Here is a 21,645-nt window from a genome sequence, read left to right on the forward strand (position 1 = left end):
ACAGCATTAACTGAGGTTAATATTTTGGTAAATATTATATTTTGGCTTCAGACAGTATAACAAAGACATTTTGCCGCATAATTACTTGGAACAAAAGCCTATACTGTTCTCTTTCCATTCAAATTTTCATACTGAGACACCTATAATACCCTGTAAACAACGTAAAATATGTGTCTCTGGTCATCAAGAAACTCTAACTTCCTTCCATGGAAACTAATGCAGGGTGCACTCAACTTTCACGACACATATCATAACTTTAGGAAAAGGATATCACAGTTAATCCACATTCCCTCAACTTCCATAAATTTCCGAGAAAATATATCAGTCTTTTCTTCTACCAGAAAATTATCCTGTGTCCAGCCCCATGAGGGTTCCTTTCTCTCTCCTTACCCTTCTCCACTGTGTCTTATTCCTGGAATAATTTTGGAGTCAGCCACTTTGCCAGCAATTTCTCCTCTTAATCCCTGAAGGCACTGAAGTTCTTCCACAGATGCTTTGTCCTACAGTGTGAGATATATATGTTTTGCCTTAGTTTTAATACACTGAATCTCTACTCAGGTAATACTTTTTACAACTAATTAACAGCACGTGCTTCAGGGAGAGTCGTTAACATTTGAGAGACTAAGCAGGAATCTCTGGTCATAAGCATTAATATAATGCTACAAATAATTCATCATTGATGATACTAGTAGGTATTACTGTATGGATATTGACTAGAAATACTGTACATGAATCCGCACAGTTGTATGAATATTTTATAATAATGTGACAGTCCCAGCTGTTTAACACACTGCAGTGGTTCCTGAAGCCAAGAACCCCATTCTGTCCTATATCCCACCACTATGGTCATTTCACATACTTGATTAACTGAAATGTAGCTAAATCTTGTAATAAGAATAATGATTTTTTTCCTTTGACTGCTGAAAACAGTTTACTTACATGGCAAAATTTGGTTTTAGGTTCACATTCATTATATCAAACAATGAGGTTGTTGGACTATAGGTGTGGGGGTCACAGGCTCTTTTCTTCCTATAAATCTGGAGGTTACATGGACCGTGTAGAGACATACAAGGAAAAGAAGCAAAATAACATTTATTTAATATGAACAAAGGTTCTGACTTTATATTAGATCAGTGTTCCTCACATGTTATGGTGCATATACGGTGCATATCTATTACCAGAGGATCATTTTAAAATGCAGATTCTCGAGACGCCTGGGTGGCTCAGTGGGTTAAAACCTCTGCCTTTGGCTCAGGTCATGATCCCAGGGTCCTGAGATCGAGCCCGGCATCGGGCTTTCTGCTCAGCAGGGAGCCTGTGTCCTCCTCTCTCTCTCTCACTGCCGGCCTCTATGCCTACTTGAGATCTCTGCCTGTCAAATAAATAAATAATCTTAAAAAAATGCAGATTCTCATTCAGTCATTCTGGGATCTGGCTTTAACAAGAGCTTAGCTACTTAGCTACTGATGCTACTCCTTGTCCAACAGCAAGAAGGAGGTAGTATATTAGTGTAGTCATGTTAATTAAAAATATAAATATCTTTAATTAAAATAATTTAAAAATTAAACATAGTTTAACAAATATCTTTATATTGGGGATGCTTGCTTAAAACTGTAATGTTGTTGAGGATTTTTGATACAACATAGGAAAATGATTAAGAAAGAAAAACGTTATTTTTTTAGTACGAGTCTAAAAGAATGGGGGATTTAGAGACTTCCTGTATAATTCAGTGGTAGATAATTGTTTCTGAGCTTTCTAATAATAATTTTGGATTGATTAATAAGCTCTTTCTGTCATGATTCAATACTGATGCCTCTGAAGACAAAACTAAATTTCTTGTTTCTCAAAGTTGACAATGGCACTTATATACAAAACCATCAATTATTTTGTAGTTCAATTTTATTTTTTATTTTATTTTACTTTTTTTGATGATCACAGTCTTTTACTCTATTAATTCCAAGTCAAACCGAGATGTTAGAGACTCTATTAACTTCTATAATAAATGTGGAGGAAAGGTTTTAAATAAATGTGGAGGAGAGGTTAATGAAAGGGGATTTTTCTCTATATTTCCTTGTTCTGACATGCTGGAATTCTCTAATTTATAGAAGAAAATTACTAATTTTACAAGCCTAAGGTTAAATATATTGTTTCTTAATATGAACAGATCACTACACACTATGCTTTCAGTTTTTATATGTTGGGGATTTAATTCAATTCAATACAACATGCATTATACATTTACCTGTACCAGACACCAGGCTAGGAACTGTTGCTAACTTTAACACTTAAATATGCTTTTAAGTAGTACTTGAGATGGGATGACAGAGCTTCCCCCCCAAATAAATAGCAAATATAAAAAGAGCTAGTAGGTGCATTTAGAGGTACACAGATATTTTGATAAAAAAAAAAGTAGCATCCAGCTCATTATTAAATATATACCTTAATGTATTAATTAGGAGTGATTTTCTGTGGTTAAAGAAAAAAGTGGAAAGTAGTTTCTCAAGACCAAAAAAGTGACCTTTGTGTTGGACCTTTGAGTTTGAAGGATGGGTAGAATCTTACCCAGTTCATGAAAGATCAAGAAGCCAAAAATGGCTGACGTTTTCACCCAACAGTTAGGCATGTTAAAAAAGGTGTTTAAAAGGTTAAAAAGTTATTACTTTTAGAGTATATTCAGATACTATGGTAAAGGCTACTGAATATAAAGTAAATAAGGAGAGAAGAGACTTCATTATTTTTCTTGACACAATTGTATCTCTTAGAATTCACTAGATGATGCTTATTAGTAAAAATTGTTTTCTCATTTCATTTCAAAAGCAAGTGACAGATATGAAATAATTATCAGTTTGATTTTCACATACCCACCACTAAAGACAAGGCCTTAACTACTAAGAAGAAATTATTGTCTTGGTTTCTACTAAAATTATTTATTTAAACTTAATTATTATAGATTTTTTTAAAGATTTTATTTATTTCTTTGACAGAGAGAAAGGGAACACAAGCAGGGGGAGTGGGAGAGGGAGAAGCAGGCTTCCTGCCAACCAGGGAGCCCATGACTGAGCTCCATCCCAGGACCCCAGGATCGTGACCTGAGCTAAAGGCAGCTGCTTAACTACTGAGTCAACAAGGTGCCACTATTATAGATATTTTTATTAATATTCTTATAGAACTGGAACATGGTAATTCATATGAACCATTGGTTTTCATACCTATATAGAAAAATACTGAAGAAAAATAATTGTGTTTTAAACATCAACATGTATTTTCGATGGTAATGAATGTTCTGACAGAAAATGCTATTGTTTTAAATATTGGAAATCCTAAGCAGTGAATGTCATCAATATTATGTTAATTTGTTAGATAACCCCATTATATATTTAATTCATTATTTAACTTTTGTATATTTATTTATTTTTTTATAATTTTTAAATTTTTTATAAACATATAAGGTATTATTAGCCCCAGGGGTACAGGTCTGTGAATTGCCAGGTTTACACACTTCACAGCACTCACCATAGCACATACCCTCCCCAACATCCATAACCCCACCACCCTCTCCCTACCCCTCTCTCCCCGGCAAACCTCAGTTTGTTTTGTGAAATTAAGAGTCTCTTATGGTTTGTCACCCTCCCGATCCCATCTTGTTTCATTTATTCTTTTCCTACCCCCAAACCCCCCATGTTGAATCTCCACTTCCTTATATTAGGGTGATCATATGATAGTTGTCTTTCTCTGATTGATTGACCTATTTTGCTAAACATAATATCCTCCAGTTCCAACCACGTCATTGCAAATGTCAAGATTTCATTTCTTTTGATGGCTGCATAGTATTCCATTATATATATATATACCACCTCTTCTTTATCCATTCAACTATTGATGGACATCTAGGTTCTTTCCATAGTTTGGCTATTGTGGACATTGCTTTATTTATTTATTTGACACAGAGAGATCACAAGTAGGTAGATTGGCAGGCAGAGAGAGAGAGAGGGGGGAGAAAGGGTGCACAAGCCCTTTCGGATCACTATGTTTGTATCTTTAGGGTAAATACCCAGTAGTGCAATTGCTGGGTCATAGGGTAGCTCAGTTTTCAACTTTTTAAGGAACCTCCATGCTGTTCTCCAGAGTGGTTGCAACAGCTTGCTTTCCGACCAATAGTGTAGTTCCCCTTTCTCTGCATCCTTGCCAACATCTGTCATTTCCTGACTTGTTAATTTTAGCTATTCTGACTGGTGTGAGGTGGTATTTCATTGTGGTTTTGATTTGTATTTCCCTGATGCTGAGTGATGTGGAGCACTTTTACATGTGTCTGTTGGCCATCTGAATGTCTTCTTTGCAGAAATGTCTGTTCATGTCCTCTGCCCATTTCTTGATTGGATTATTTGTTCTTTGGGTGTCGAGTTTGATAAGATCTTTACAGATTTTAGATACTAGCCCTTTATCTGATATGTCGTTTGCAAATATCTTCTCCCATTCTGTCAGTTGTCTTTGGGTTTTGTTAACTATTTCCTTTGCTGTGCAAAAGCTTATGATCTTGGGCACCTGGATGGCACAGTGGGTTAGGCTTCTGCCTTCGGCTCAGGTCATGATCTCAGGGTCCTGGAATCGAGTCCCACATCGGGCTCTCTGCTTGGCAGGGGGCTTGCTTTCTCCCCCCTCTCTCTCTCTCTGCCTGCCAATCTACCTACTTGTGATCTCTCTGTGTCAAATAAATAAATAAAATCTTTAAAAAAAAAAAAGCTTATGATCTTGATGAAGTTCCAATAGTTCATTTTTGCACTTGCTTCCCTTGCCTTTGGCAATGTTCCTAGGAAGAGGTTGTTGCCTGTGTTCTCCTTAAGGATTTTGATGGATTCCTTTCTCACATTGAGGTCCTTCATCCATTTTGAGTCTATTTTCATGTACGGTATAAGGAAATGGACCAGTTTCATTTTTCTGCATGTGGCTGTCCAATTTTCCCAACATCATTTGTTGAAAAGACTGTCTTTTTTCCATGGACATTCTTCCCTGCTTTGTCAAAGATTAGTTGACCATAGAGTTGAGGGACAATTTCTGGGCTCTCTTTTCTGTTCCATTGATCTATATGTCTGTTTTTGTGCCAGTACCATACTGTCTTGATGATGACAGCTTTGTGATAGAGCTTAAAGTTTGGAATTGTGATGCCACCAACTTTGGCTTTCTTTTTCAATATTCCTCTGACTATTCGAGATCTTTTCTGGCTCCATACAAATTTTAGGATTATTTGTTCCATTTCTTTGAAAAAAAAATGGATGGGACTTTGATAAGGATTGTAATAAATGTGTAGATTGCTTTAGGCAGCATAGACATTGTCACAATATTTGTTCTTCCAATCCATGAGCATGGAAATTTTTTCCATTTTTTTGTGTCTTCCTCAATTTCTTTCATTAGCACTTTATCGATTTCTGAGTATAGATTCTTTGTCTCTTTGGTCAGGTTTATCCCTAAGTATCTTATGATTGTGGGTGCAATTGTAAATGGGATTGACTCCTTAATTTGTCTTTCTTCTGTCTTGTTGTTGGTGTAAAGAAATGAAGCTGATTTCTGTGCATTGATTTTATATCCTGACATGTTACTGATTTCCTTTACAAGTTCTAGCAGATTTGGAGTGGAACCTTTTGGGTTTTCCACATATACAAATTATCATCTGCAAAGAGTGATAGTTTGACTTCTTCTTTGCTGATATTGATGTCTTTAATTTCTTTTTGTTGTCTGATTGCTGAGGCTAGGACTTCTAGTACTATGTTGAACAGCAGTGGTGATAACAGACATCCTTGCCGTGTTTCTGACCTTAGTGGAAAAGCTTTCAGTTTTTCTCCATTGAGAATGATATTTGCAGTGGGTTTTTCATAGATGGCTTTGATAATATTGAGGTATGTGCCCTCTATCCCTACACTTTGAAGGGTTTTTATCACAAAGGGATGCTGCACTTTGTCAATGCTTTTTCAGCATCTATTAAGGGTATCATATGGTTCTTGTTCTTTCTTTTATTAATGTGTTGTATCACACTGATTGATTTGCGGATATTGAACCAAACTTGCAGCCCCAGATTAAATCCCACTTGGTCGTGGTGAATAATCCTTTTAATGTACTGTTTGATCCTATTGGCTAGCATTTTGGTGAGAATTTTTGCATCTGTGTTCATCAAGGATATTGGTCTGTAATTCTCTTTTTGGATAGGATCCTTGTCTGGTTTTGGGATCAAGGTAATGCTGGCCTCATAAAATGAATTTGGAAGTTTTCCTTCCATTTCTATTTTTTGGATCAGTTTCAGGAGAATAGGAATTAATTCTTCTTTAAATGTTTGCTAGAATTCCCCTGGGAAGCCATCTGGCCCTGGGATCTTGTTTGTTCATAGATTTTTGATGACTGCTTCAATCTCCTTACTGGTTATGGATCTGTTCAGGTTTTCTATTTCTTCCTGGTTCAGTTGTGGTAGTTTTTATGTCTCTAGGAATGCATCCATTTCTTCCAGATTGTCAAATTTGTTGGCATAGAGTTGCTCATAGTATGTTCTTATAATTTTTGTATTTCTTTGGGGATGATTGTGATCTCTCCTCTTTTATTCATGATTTTATTAATTTGGGTCCTTTCTCTTTTCTTTTTGATAAGTCTGGCCAGGGGTTTATCAATCTTATTAATTCTTTCGAAGAATGAGCTCCTAGTTTTATTGATTTGTTCTATTGGGTTTTTGTTTGTTTGTTTGTTTGTTTGTTTCTATTTCTTTGATTTTTCCTCTGATCTTTATGATTTCTCTTCTCCTGCTGGGTTTTGGCTTTCTTTCTTTCTTGGTTTTCTCCAACTCCTTTAGGTGTAGGGTTAGGCTATGTATTTGAGATCTTTCTTGTTTCTTGAGAAAGGCTTTTATCCCTATATGTTTTCCTCTGAGGACTGCCTTTGCTGTGTCCCACAGATTTTGAACCATTATGTTCTCATTATCATTTGTTTTCATTAATTTTTTCAATTCTTCTTTAATTTTCTGGTTGACCCATTCATTTGGTGCTCGCTTCGGCAGCACATATACTAAAATTGACCCATTCATTTGTTAGAAGGATGCTCTTTAGTCTCCATGTAGTTGGGTTCTTTCCAAATTTCCTCTTGTGTTTAAGTTCTAGATTTGGAGCATTGCACTCTGACAATGTGAAGGGAATGATCCCAATCTTTTGATATAGATTGAAACCAGATTTATGGCTCAGGAATGATCTATTCTGGAGAATGTTCCATGTGCACTAGAGAAGAATATGTATTCTGTTGCTTTGGGATGGAATGTTCTGAATATATACTGTGATGTCCATATGGTCCAGTGTATCATTTAAGGCCTTTATTCCCTTGTTGATCTTTTGCTTGGATGACCTGTCCATTTCACTGAGGGGAGTGTTAAAGTCCCCTACTATTAATGTGTTATTGTCGATGTGTTTCTTTGATTTTGTTATTAATTGGTTTATATAGTTGGCTGCTCCAACGTTTGGGGCATAAATATTTAAAATTGTTAGATCTTCTTGTTGGACCGATGCTTTGAATATGATATAGTATCCACCCTCATCTTTTATTATAGTCTTTGGCTTAAAATATAATTTATTTGCTATAAGGATTGCCACCCCAGCTTTCTTTTGATGTCCATTAGCATGGTAAATTGTTTTACACCCCCTCACTTTAAATCTGGAGGTGTCTTTGGGTCTAAAATGAGTTTCTTGTAGACAGAATATTGATGGGTTTTGTTTTTTTATCCATTCTGATACCCTGTATCTTTTGACTGGGGTATTTAGCCCATTAACACTCAGGGTAACTATTGAGAGATATGAATTTAGTGCCATTGTATTGCCTGTAAGGTGACTGTTCCTGTATATTGTCTCTGTTCCTTTCTGACCTACTACTTCTAGGCTCTCTTTCCTTAGAGGACCCCTTTCAATATTTCCTGTAGCGCTGGTTTGGGGTTTACAAATTCTTTTAGTTTTGTTTGTCCTGGAAGCTTCAATGATAGCCTAACTGGATATCGTATTCTTGGCTGCATGTTTTTCTTGTTTCGTGCTCTGAATATATCATGCCAGTTCTTTCTGGCTTGCCAGGTCTCTATGGATAAGTCTGCTGCCAATCTAATATTTTTACCATTGTATGTTACAGACTTCTTTTTCCAGGCTGCTTTCAGGATTTTCTCTTTGTTGGTAACACTTGTAAGTTTTACTATTAGATGATGGGGTGTGGATCTATTCTTATTGATTTTGAGGGGGTGTTCTCTGTACCTCCTGGATTTTGATGCTTGTTCACTTTGCCATATGAAGGAAATTCTCTATAATAATTCTCTCCAGTATACCTTCTGCTCCTCTCTTTCTTTCTTCTTCTGGAATCCCAATTATTCTAATGTTGTTTCATCTTATGGTATCACTTATCTCTCAAATTCTCCCCTCATGGTTCAGTATTTGTTTGTCTCTCTTTTGCTCAGCTTCTGTATTCTCTGTCATTTGGTCTTCTATGTCACTAATTCTCTGTTCTGCCTCATTTATCCTAGCAGTGAGAACCTCCATTTTTGATTGCACCTCCTTAATAGCTTTTTTAATTTCAACTTGGTTAGATTTTAGTTCTCTTATTTCTCCAGAATGGGTTTCTCTAATATCTTCCATGTCTTTTCCAAGCCCAGCTAGCCCTTTGAGAATCATCATTCCGAACTCTGGATCTGAAATATTATCAATGTCCATATTGATTAGGTCCCTAGCCTTTGGTACTGCCTTTTGTTCTTTTCTTTGTGGTGAGTTTTTCTGCCTTTTCATTTTATCCAGGTAAGAATATATGAAGGAACAAATAAAATACTAAATGGGTGGCAAAGACTCCAGGAAAATGTGCTTTTACCAAGTCAGAAGAGACCCCAAGTCATGAGGTAAAAAAAGTAGGTAAAAAGAAGTTCAGAAAAAAAAATGGAAAAAAGAAAACAAATAAGGAAAAATATAAAAAAGAAAAAATATATATATATTAGACTGGTGATTAGAACAGGGTCACTTACTTAATTTTGGGAGTATTTTGGTCTCTTAGAAGAAGCTACCTCCCAAAATTTTAAAGTGTGAATAGCATATATAAGGGTAATAATTTTTTTTTTATTTAAAAAAAAAAAATTTTCTAAAAAAAGAGTTGAAAATATAAGTTGGTTGGGAAAATACAGAAAAAAAATGTGAAGAAAATTTGCTCAGACTGGAGACTAGAACAAAGCCCTGTGATAGATTAGGGTGTATTTTGACCTATTAGAAGAAGTTGTACCTCAAATTTTTTAGAAGAAAAAATCCTATATGTATACAAAAATAAAGTTAGGTAAAATGAAGAAAAAAATTTGACTATCATAATGAAGGTTCAAAAATTATTTTTTAATTAAATGTATTGTCAAGATAAACTAGTTAAAAAACATTAAAAGAGGAAAGGATAAAAGTTAAAAAAAATTAGCAGAAGAAAAAAAAATTAAAAAATTAATTAACTTTGTAAGACGAAAGAATCATGGGGAGAAAGCCCTGAAATCCATGCTTTGCTTTCTCCTCCTCTGCAATTCTGATGTTCTCCTTTGTAAGTGAACTTGGTCTTGGCTGGATTTCTTGTTGATCTTCTTGGGGAGGGGCCTGTTGTTGTGATTCTCAAGTGTCTTTGCCTGAGGTGGAATTGCACCTCCCTTACCAGGGGCCAGGCTAACTAATCTGCTCAGGTTCCCTTTCTGGAGCTTTTGTTCCCTGAACGCTTTCCGTTGAGGTCCAGAGGATGGCAATGAAAATGGCGGCCTCCCAATCTTTGCCTGGTGGAGCTGAGAGCTCAGGGCCCCACTCCTAAGTGCGCTCTCAGAGAAAAGCGCTCAATCACTTCCATCTCCCTGGTTTCTGCCTGTGTTCCGAGCTCACCCAGCCCATGACCAAGCATCTCTCTCTGCCTCACAGCCCCACTTGGAGTCTCTGAGCCCTGCAGATCCCTGATCTCTTCCGCTGGGGGTCTCTCCTGATCTTGTGGGGTTCCTGCTCACAGAGCAGCGGCCTGTGTCATGAATCATGATAAGGTAACCCTGAGTTGAGAGCTCGCTCCTTGGTTCCATCTCTGCAGCTGGCTTCCCCACTATAATACCTGTGAGCTCTGTGACACTCAGACAGCCCTGATCCTTCTATGACCCCACGAAACCTGAGGCCATGCTGTTCCCACATGGGCTTCACCCCAGCTTAGCCCTGGAGCAATGTCCCCCAGTGGGGCAGACTTTTTATAGTTCTGATTTTGTGTTGTGTTGCTCTGCTGCTTGCCGGGAGCTGGCCCCTCCCCACGTGGTCTATCTTCCCGTCGCTTTGGACTTACTCCTCCACAGGTCCTACCTTCAGAAAGTAGTCAATTTTCTGTTTCTAGAATTGCTGTTCTTCTCTTCAATCTCGCATTGGGTTTGTAGGTGTTCAGAATGGTTTGATAAGCTATCTAGCTGATCCTCTGCTACTAATGTCATCTCAGCCTACTACTTCTCTGCCACCTTGACTCGTCCCCCCTCTAACTTTTGTATATTTAGTTAAGATATTTTACTCATGCCCAGATTTGTTTCAGAGAATCAACTTTCATTAACTCATTATGAAGTTAGTTGAAAGTGGGGAGAAGGGGAAAATGAAAATAACAGCAGGAAAATGTGAAGGAATGAATGCAGCTGAAATGATTAAACATAACGATTTTATGGATACTAAATTTGAGCCCATGGATTTATCCTTTGAAGGACAAATCAAAAACAGAAAACTCATCAGTCAAATAGTTCATAATGATATGAGGTTAAAAGCAACAACAACAAAAGAGTTTCTCAAGAGAAATATATTCATTTTTGGCAGCAAGATACAATTGGAGTTTTCTTCAGGGTTTGGGGGGAAGAAATGCCTAGGGGGCTCAGTTGGTTAAGCCTTACACTCTTGTTTTGGTTCAGGTCATGTTGGGGTCATGAGATGGAGCTCCAAATTAGACTCTGTGCTGGGTGTGGAGTCTGCTCAAGAATTTTCCCTCCCTATCCCTGTACTCCTCTCCCTCCTTTTCAAATTTCTTTTCCACAAACATCTATATACATTATTTTCTCTGTCAAAGACCTCATTTCTGACCTTGTCATTTATACAACAAATGCATGAGAAACACTGGTCATTCTGAGAATTTAACTTTTTCTTGAAATCACTGAGTCTTGCATATTTGCCTCTTAAAAATGTTATGAAAAAGAAATTCATTATAGACTGAAAAAATTAAATACTGAAGTGATTTAATAAAAGATAAACATCCCTCCCCTAAATCTTTGCTTTTGTTCCTTTAAGTATAATCCATAATTACTTCTTTATTCTTAAAGAAAAATTTTATTCCATTTCAGTTATTTATCTCACATATTATTTATGTATGTACTGAAAACAAATAGTTACCAAACATTTGGTTTATTGACTTTCTGATATTTCTTGGAGAACTTTCTTTCTCTGATTATAAACATTAATCACATTATTTTTTGTTGCTAAATAAAATTTTATTGTATGAAAATACTATGATTTTTAAAGAATCTTATGTTGATGGACATAAACACAATTTTTCTCTTCTCTTATTTTTTATTTATAATATATAAACATGCTAGTTAACTAGCAATTCAATGGGTACATTAATATATCAATGATGGAAATATTTCAAAATGGAATTACAGAGGTTGTTTTGAGAAATAACACCTAATTTTCCTCAAAAAAAGCTTAGACCAATTTATATTCTCATGAAGTTATATGAGAATTACCTTACCATTTTTCTACATTAAAACTTTGTAACCTCTGCAATCCAACAGGTAGAACAGACAAATAATTGTTATTTAAGTTTGTATTTATTTATGAATGTGGTAATAATTTTATAAGCCATTATATGCTAGTCATATATTTCCTTTGAACAGCCTATTACTGCCATGTGCACATTTTCTATTGGAGTGTTGATTGTTTTACATATTTGTAAACATTTCTTAAGCATTAAATGAATTTTCTATTTATCCTTCCAATGTGCTGCTAGCTATGAGTTTTTTATTATAATTCTACATTTAAAATTTTCATTCCTAAATTCATTGCATTGTGGTAAAAGAATATGGAAAATTCTCAAATTTTTATTGTATGAACAATTTTAAACATGAATGAAGTATCTTTCTTGAATTTATTTAAATCTTTTTTGATATTTGTCATAGTATATTGATGGTGTTTGGTGGGAGTTTTTACAATGGAACTTTTTTCAGGTTTTTTTTTTTTTTTTACCAAAACAAAACATTGTTGAAACTATGAAATATTTATAATGAAGATATGATAGTTCTACAATGAAAAATAAGGTACTCTTGGTTGATTCCCACTCCCCAAACAGAATGATTTTCTATTTCTATCATTGTTTCTCTTAGTGTTCATCTCTCAATATATTCATAATATGATTTCATGATTCATAAATTGAGTTAATTTTATCATCCTTCTAATATTAGTATTACAGACCATTATTTATTTTTGTTTGCATTTTGTGATCTTTGTCTATATTTTAATTATTTTATTTTATCATTTTTGAGCAACATATACTTCAAAAAATATGTTTTTTTCCCTCTAGTAATACATAACTTTACCCCATTTACATTTATTGAAATGACATTCAGTAGTCTGAGGTCTGACACTATCTTTTAGAGTATGCTGTCTTTTCTTTTTTTTTTTTTAGTATGCTTTCTTTTTGATGGTTTCTTTTTTTTTCTCTGTTACAGTATGTTATTTCCTGAATTAATTAGAATACACTAAGTCATTATAACAAATTGAGCAAACGGTATGGCTTAACATGCTATAAGCTTATTTCTTGGTGATCTGATATCATATTTATCATTTTTTTTCTTATTCTGTGTCTCCCACAGTGAACTGCAAGTTTAATGGAAGAACAATTTTTTTTAGATAAATACATATTATAACATCAGAGTATGTTTCCTCACTAAAAGTTGCATGTTGGTTTTGATTTAGTAATATGTTTAAAAATTTTTCTTACTCCTCATCTGTCCATTTACCTTGGTTTCTTTATGCTTTATTTGGCTGCATTTTATCATCAGAAATTTTTCCTTATTTTTTTCTTTTACATGAATATCTTTCTCCATCTGGGTCAAGTATTCCTATTTGTGGGCTTCAATAGCTTACTGTGCGAAAATCCTGTCTGTCTTGGGAAATTAACATTATAAAGGCTCATTTTTTATTTCAGTAGTTTGTTCTCTATAGCATTCTGAAATTGAGTGGACTGTTTTGACTCAAGAACTCTAGCTTTTATTTGACTCCATGATATGTTCAATTTCAGAGAAAAATACAATGCTTATGGTCAAATTAACCAAAGTTATATTTTAAGATCTTTTTTTTAAAAAAAGATTTATTTATGTATTTATTTGAGAGAGAGAGAGAAAGTTCAGGGGAAATGGTAGAGGGAGAGGGAGAATCTCAAGCAGACTCTCTGCTGTACATGATGCCTGACTCAGGGTTCTATATCATGACCTTGAGATCATGACCTGAGCTGAAATTAATAGTTAGATGCTTAACTGACTGAGCCACCTAGGTGCCCCAAGAGCAAAGTTGTATTTTGACTAGGGATAAACATGCCCACTCCAAACTCTCTGATCTCATTTTCTGTTTCTTCCCATTATTCAGTCGGCTCCAGCCACTCTTGTCTTGATTTTCACCAAAAATGTACCAAACTCACTTTTACTCTGGAACATTAGGGCTTAATGTTATCTTCCTTTGGAACAATTTGAACAAAATGGTCATGTAGCTTCCTTCCTCACTTCATTCAGTCCTCTGCTCAAACATTATCTCATCAGTGATAATCTTGGCCAACAATCTTTCTTGAACAAGCATTCTTCCATCTATCGTTCTTTACTCATCATCACCAGCATAAAAGTTACTATCATTTGCTCCACTAAAACATAAGCTCTATAAAAGTTTTCTACTTGTTTTGTAAACTTCTGCTTCCTCTAGATCAATGCCCACCCAATGAGTTGGTTACATGAGTGAATCAATAATGCATCAAGTGATAGATGATGGATGTTCAACAAATGCTAGTCAATACCCCTGACAAAATATCTCAGTACTTGTTTAGTTGAATATTTAATGGTAAAAAGACAGTTTATCACATTCAAAATCATAACACCAAATAGCATGGATAATTTAAGGCAGATCAAAGATATTTTCAATAACTCCTAATGCCTTGATACAAAGTATCATAAAGTTCTGGAATCATAAAAGTAAGTAAGGCACAGTTCCTGTATTTAAGTAATTCACAATCTAGGGAAACAGATAAAAAAAAAATCTCTATGTGTATGTTCCAAACTGTAAAAACTTATGCCAGACAGCACTGTCCTTGTGGTCTGACATTATGATTTCTTTTCATATTAAATTTCTGTACCAAGTCTAGTATCATGAACCCCCACATTGTTGAATTATATTATTTTTTTGTTGGTATTCATATTTTTTAATATGGGGGCCTACACCTACTAAAATCTTCCACCAAGGGCTATTTTCTCTGCCATGTAATCTCCCTATATAAAGAAAATTAAAACTGTTATTTCATGCTTATCACACCAGTGATTTCTTCCTACTTATACCCAAATTTCTTTACCTATAAAAAAATAGATGGTTTTGAATGCTTGAATCTAGGCACTTTTTTTTACTCTCTGTCCTTGCTATTAGGCCAAATCTTTCAAAGTACATTTTGAAAATAAGACAAAACTTAGGCAACACTTTACTTTCAAATCCATCAGTTATTTGTTTATGCTGAAATAACTATAAAATTATCTAGTTTCTACTCTAACTCACCTACCTCTATGGGCAGCATTTATTTTAATGCAAATTGCTACTGTTGAGATGTATCTTTTCATCTTTATGAAATGAAAATCATTAAGTATTCATTTGGTAAAATGCAGTAGCTCTCTGCCATTCATTCAGGTAGTACCTGAGTGCTAGCCTACTAACACTGCTATATTTACTGTAATTGAATTTCTCTAGAATAGCAAGCTGTTAGAAGTATTAAGTGCCCAATCAGAAACTTCACATATGTCTCAATTAAAATGTGGCAGCTACACAGAGTAGATAAACGTGCATGCCTTTAAGCCATATGAAGTTCTAAGATTTTGCTGTCAAATGAATAATTTAATAAAAATCTAACTCTTTATAAAAATATGTATCTATATATTTTATTTTTCCAAAATTTTCATGGTTCTCTCACTTATCTTCCTGAAGTAAAACCAATTCAAACCAAACCAAGAGATTAGAGATCTTTCTTTTGTCAGTTGTTCCTAGTGATTTTAAAAATTCTATGTTGGAATGCCGTTAAATTGTAATTATGGCTCATTCTAGTAATACCAAATATGAATCAAATAGAAATTGTATGTGATATTTATCTGATAGTTCTTAAAATTTATTTGGCTGTTTTAAGGAGCAAAGCAGTTACCATGTGTAGCAAATGTATTTTTTTCTCTGTTCAATTTCTAAAAATCACCTATCTTTCCACTACTGTTTAATCTTTATTCCTATTTATTTTCTAATGAAATGGAATATTCTGGTGAACAAAAAATGATTTTATACTGATTGGATATACATGTGAATGTGGGAGTATATGTGTGTATACACACACACTCATTTTTTAGGTTTTTCAGGGTATCTAATTCACAAATAAATCTATTTGCTTTTAGTATGTGCACATGGAAGCATGTGCATGAATCCTTAATAATTGCATGTAAAATGAGTATAATGAATTTTACTCACACTACAATTTACATAAGAATTGATTCTGCTCTTTTTGAAAATCAAATCTGACTGCCACATTTAGAGACTCAGTTGCTATTATACAATAAAAAGACATTAAAATAAAATTCACAACTTTAGTGGGTATAATCACTGTATACAAAATTAAAACTTTTGGCAATTTATTTGTGCAGGAACTAAGAAAATAGGCATTTAGAGACACTTGATTGGAAATGTGTCCACAGGGGCCTATTTTTGTTCAGTCTACAGATTCATGTTACAGAATTTAATCATAAATATCTCTAACCTAATGCATATTTAATCTGTGAAGTACTTGGCATGTGGTTGTACTTTTAAAATTCTAGGAATCTCAAAGTTACAAGAATATCAAAATATCTGTGTGGGAGAGTTTCTTGGTTCTATATCGAAGCATTTTCTCATTTAGGTATTTTATCCTCACCAGTAAGAAGTGCATTTTGGTCTATTATATGAGCTGATGAGAAAAAAGTCTTCCATCTATAATGACATTTATTGAAATTTCTCTACACTTTGCCCTTTAAACTTTTACAATATTTCCCTACCTTAAGTTAACCTTGAACTTGGAAAATGTGTATTTGGTCAGGGATTATTCCATATTGAAAATAAATGGATGCTTCCACAAACAGTTCATTGACCACTGTACTATTTTCTCTACCATTGTTCAAAACCACAATATATTTTTCTTTTTGATTAGTTTATTCTTAGCAATTTAATGTTACATGTTTAGATATATGTCATACCTTTATTTAAAAAAAACATTTTATACATGTGTGCCAGTTTCTAAGGCACGGGACATTGTATGTTAGCAAATATGCAATTGCCTTGTGGAGTCTGTAATAAATTTAAGAAGACAGCAGGTAAGGAAGCAAATAAGGTGCAGTTCTGGAGACAAAAAGCAAGAAGAGGCAGTAGGTTATGTGACTTAGACTGGATCATCAGGATCATTGTCTTTGAGAAGATGATGTTTAAATTAAAATCAGAAAGATCACATTATCAGCCTACACAAAAAACAAAAGAAATGCAATTTCAGGCAGAAGGAATAGCAGGGGTGAGAAGGTCCTGAAACAGGAAAGAATGTGTTTGCTATCTACTCTTTGTACTCAAATAAAATCTCAATGTGAACAAGAACCACAATGATTCCATGTACCACTGAACCCAGCCTGGCCACCATTACCCAAAAGGCATTTAGTAAATATTTGCTCAGCAAACTTTAAATGAATTTTTAAATACTTCAATGCTCATCACCATGACTACTTCCTTTAACATTTGGGAAGAATTGACATTTTCAGAATTAGGAGAATTGACTTATTTAAGTGCCATTGCTCTTGTTTTAATTTTGGACCTTGAGTTGAGTAAACTATATTTTTAACTTCATTATAACTGCAATATTGGTCTGCAAAATAATCTCTTCTATACTTAAATTTATGTACATTTTTGATGTGTTCTTATTAATTAAACTTTTCACACCATTCTCTTATAAGCAATCATTTTAGTGTGTTATTTGTGTCTCAGCATTATGTATATTACTGCAAATCGTATATTATTCTTTCGACGTTGATTTTAATTTCCATGAAGAGTATGCTAATATAGGACCTATTCTACTTCATTTGCAATCTCAGTCTACATTTTAAACGGATTATTGAGGTTTTGTTGATGTATGATACACTGTGTAGATTTAAACTATGCAATTGAAGAAACATGTCTATTATCCCCAAGACTTCCTTGTGTGCTGCTGTAATCCTTTACTCCCTATTCCATTTCTCTATTCCTAGGCATTGATCTGCTCTCTGTCACAGTGGATTTATTTCCGTTTTCTAGAATTTTATTTAAATGTAATCACACAGTATGAATGCAGTTTTTCTGACTACTTTCATTCAACATAATTATTGTGCACATATATTGTTGTATGCATCTGTAGCTCATTCCTTCCATTGCTAATAATATCCAATTGGATGGATATACCAGTTTGTTCATTCATTCAGCTATTAGTGATCACTTGAGAAATGCTTTTAGTTTTCTTCAGTAAATTCTGAAAAAAAAAAAAATCCCGTTTCTTTTATAACCTGTGATGTCTGTCTTTACAAGGCCAGTCCATACCCAGACCCAGTACGTAAGCAAGGTCAAAGAGCACTTCCACTTTCTGCTTACCTAAGCACAGTTTGCTTTGCTTCTTTAATTCAGTTCAGTAAGATTTCCTTAGATCCAATGTTCTTTCCTAATTCCATAGAAAACTATGATTTTTGATTTGTTGTACTTTTGGTTACAACATGAAAGCAGGTGTCTTACACAACTATAAAAGCATCTGTTTCTTGGAGCTTTGAATACAGTTCTAAATCTTTAATATCAACTGGTATGTACAAATGTTTAATTATTTTTGTCCAAATTTTCAAATTGATTAATATATATAGGAAGTCCTCACGTTGCATGCTTCTGATACGCACAGATTTTATTTACCAGGGTTTAGTTACATAAGTTCAAACAGTTCAAATTTCAGTTATGGTGTATTAACTTGAGTACCTGTGAACTCTGCTACTCACTCTTCAACTTACATATCATTGTATAAGTAACAGATGCATAATATTATTTGTAATAAATCATCACTTTTTTCCCCAAGTCAGTGATTGGTAACTGTACGTTTATTTGTATCTCAAGCAGACAGCAAAGTGTGTAGTTGTGTTACCTTCATGGCTCCTACTAATAAACTCAAATGACGTTTTACAAAAGAGACAGTCAAATGAGGGAATTAATAAATAGAAGTGCAGCAAAAACATGGAAAATGATATTGCTAAAAGTGACATTTGAATTGAATCTAAATGGAGTGGTTCTAAAAGAAATCATTGACCTTGGGAATATTGATACTGCCACTATTGTAGAGACTAGATATACAGGCCCAGGAATTTAATGTGGGTTATATTAATCCACATAAATGAGGAACATGATCATGACAAAAAATATGAAGATGTCTTAGAAGTAGTGACACCATAGAAAGCATCATATTAACAGAACTCTCAGAGATATTCCACACATTGAAAATGCAAAAGATGAGGTATTGGAAGCTGATCCAAACTTAAAAATGAGCATAACAATTTGCCAAAGTGTAGAAAAAATGTTCCCCCACATCATAAGTTATAGAATGAGAATTAGAAGGTAAGCAATGATCGTTACTTCCATTACTTCCATTACTTTTAAAAGGGAATACAACACTTTATATCCCAATGTTTTAAATATTTTAAATTACACTTAGCTAAAATATATCAGTTTTGCTGTTTTAAAAATTTGCTACATATTTATAATTGACCATAGAGAATTTTTAGTTTTTTAACAATACTTTGAAAGGTCATAGGACTATTGTAAATTTCTCCACTGATTACTAAGCTTGCTTTGCATGGTTTCAGCTTGCAGTCATTTTTATGATCTTGCACTGTTGTGCAAAGTGTGCATTGCCTGTGTTAGTTCAACATAAACTTTTATTTTTAAAATCTCAGAGTTCTGTAGCTATTTATTATTTTCTCCATATATCATTTTTGGATTTTTTTTCCTGATAATTATATTCAGATCTGTACCTTTTTCTTTGTAAAGAAAACTGCTTGATTTGTTTATATTCTCTATTTTTTTAGTTTGTTTCCAGTTTCCATGATCCATTATTTCATCATGTCTTTTTTGTTTCCCCCCCTTATCAGTTTTTGCTCTTACTTTTCTGGCAAGTTTTAAAATTATTTGTATAACTCATTTGCTTTCAGTTTGGGTTTCCTAATAAAATACTTGTCAAAATGCCTCTCACTTCATAGAAACTTAACAAATATTTTTTTTGGTATTAACTAAATTATTGAATATCTCCATGCTCTTTGCTTATTCCTTTTTCTTTTTTTTTTTTTAAACTGAAGTGAACTGCAACTTTCAAAGTTGGGAATCTTTATAAAGTGACAGTGAGTCTTAACAAAAGTTAGGAACTATGTTTTATTAATATCTATGACACTGTGTCATATTAAGATAACTATGTCAGGCTTTCAGCTTAAATTTTTGCTATCTAATCTAAATGACGTGATAGTGTGATCCCTCTCCCTCTGAAATGACATGATTAGTTTTGGGTCAAGAACTATGCTATATTACTTAACCACAAATGAAGTTTAGATAGTTAGTAGTATGAATCCCTTTGAAACATTATAGATTCTTTAGGTTTAGTACTCTTTCATTCTTGATGCAAATACATGTATCAATCTTAAATTTCCCCTGTAAGCCTACGTATCTTAGAGAAATGTTTTGAAATTTGAAAGTACTCTCCATTAACAGGTTTGTGGTCACGATTTAGTGAAGGAAATAGAAACCCCTTCAGGCATTTCCCATAAAAGGAATTCCATACAGGGGAATGAAAAGTGTAACAAGTAGAGACAGAGGAATGCTTCAGAGGTGAGGATGTCACTTGTCCCATACTCAAAACTGCAGCCCTGTCTCCAGGGCTCCAACAAAGCCCACAATGTTGAGCCATAGTGCACACACTCATGGCCTTGTAACTAGCTGAAATAGCAGCAAGGTAGCTCCTGCTACACATCTGCCTTCTTCTGTAAGTCAGAAAAAGGAATTCATTCATTAATTTCTAGAATATTTGGTGCAACAGAGATGAAAAAACATAGTTTTTATCTTCTCCATCTTTTCTAAATAACAATGGGATGATTAGACACAATGTATCTACTGTATAGTTATATATAAAAAGGTTGTCAAAGAGATGTGTTAAGTGGAGGTTTTATTTCATTATATGGCAATTTCATTATATTGGCAATTTTTTTGAAAATCCCAGTGGGCATTTCTCAAAACAGCATCAATAACAGCAAAAATGAAATAGGTCTGAAGGAGACTCAAAAATGAGAAAAGACCACCTCCGTGAACGGATTAACATATCAAGCTTTAAAAAAATACATATCGTATATACAAAAGAATTATACAGATGGGTGTACTTTCCGGGTGATTGTTAGCCAGTGTTTTTAAGCTCAAGTGTAATGTTTCGTAGTTTTACGCACAGAACTCTAGTGGCTGAATGCAGCTCAGAATTTAGTACTTGGAGCTTGTATCAGTAGAAATGTCAATGAAAGGATTTTTGCTGGATCTTACTTTAACTCATCTAATATGATTAGAATTTGAAAGAGAAGATTTGTAATTTTCTCTACTAGATCAGTTATTTATAGTAATTTTTTTTTAAACACACACAAAAAGCTTTAAAGATAATCTGAATAATCAGTGGGCATTATGTTTTGGGTTTTGGAACTGGGAGCATAGCCAATTGAGGTGGAATTTTAATAACTGCTTTGCTACTTTTTACTGTTTACTTTAAGCAAATTTTTCATAAAAAGAGCTGGATTGACAGTCACAAGGATCAAAGTCCTCTTTTTATCAACTGAACAGATACAGCACAGGGAGTAAAATGTTCCCATCTGCCCAAACCACTGCTCTGGAGATTTTACCTATAAAGGATGAGAAGATTTTTCAAGCTCTTTGCCTTTGTCTTTCTCTTGAGAGGATTCTTCATTCAGTGGCACTTACACAGGCAAAATGTTTCTGAATTAACAGTGCTACATAGATTTCATTTGCTTTAGGCATTCTTTCCACTACTACTTAACATATTAAATTTGGAAATTATTTTAGAATCTACTGTATATTTTAAACTTAATGTTTGTAAGCTTGTATTGCCATTTTACTAATTAATAAATTGAGTCAAGAAAATTAAGTTACTTCTCTAAAATCACAAGACAAATTAATAGCAGTGCTTGAGTAAATATTCATGGATTCTGATCATATAATGCAACAGTAAGCAAGAGAATTGGCAATGGATTTGTAGGATCTTATGTTTATAAACCACATTTAATCTGAT

Source organism: Mustela nivalis (genome assembly GCF_964662115.1).
Source record: "Mustela nivalis genome assembly, chromosome: 15".
NCBI lineage: Eukaryota > Metazoa > Chordata > Mammalia > Carnivora > Mustelidae > Mustela > Mustela nivalis.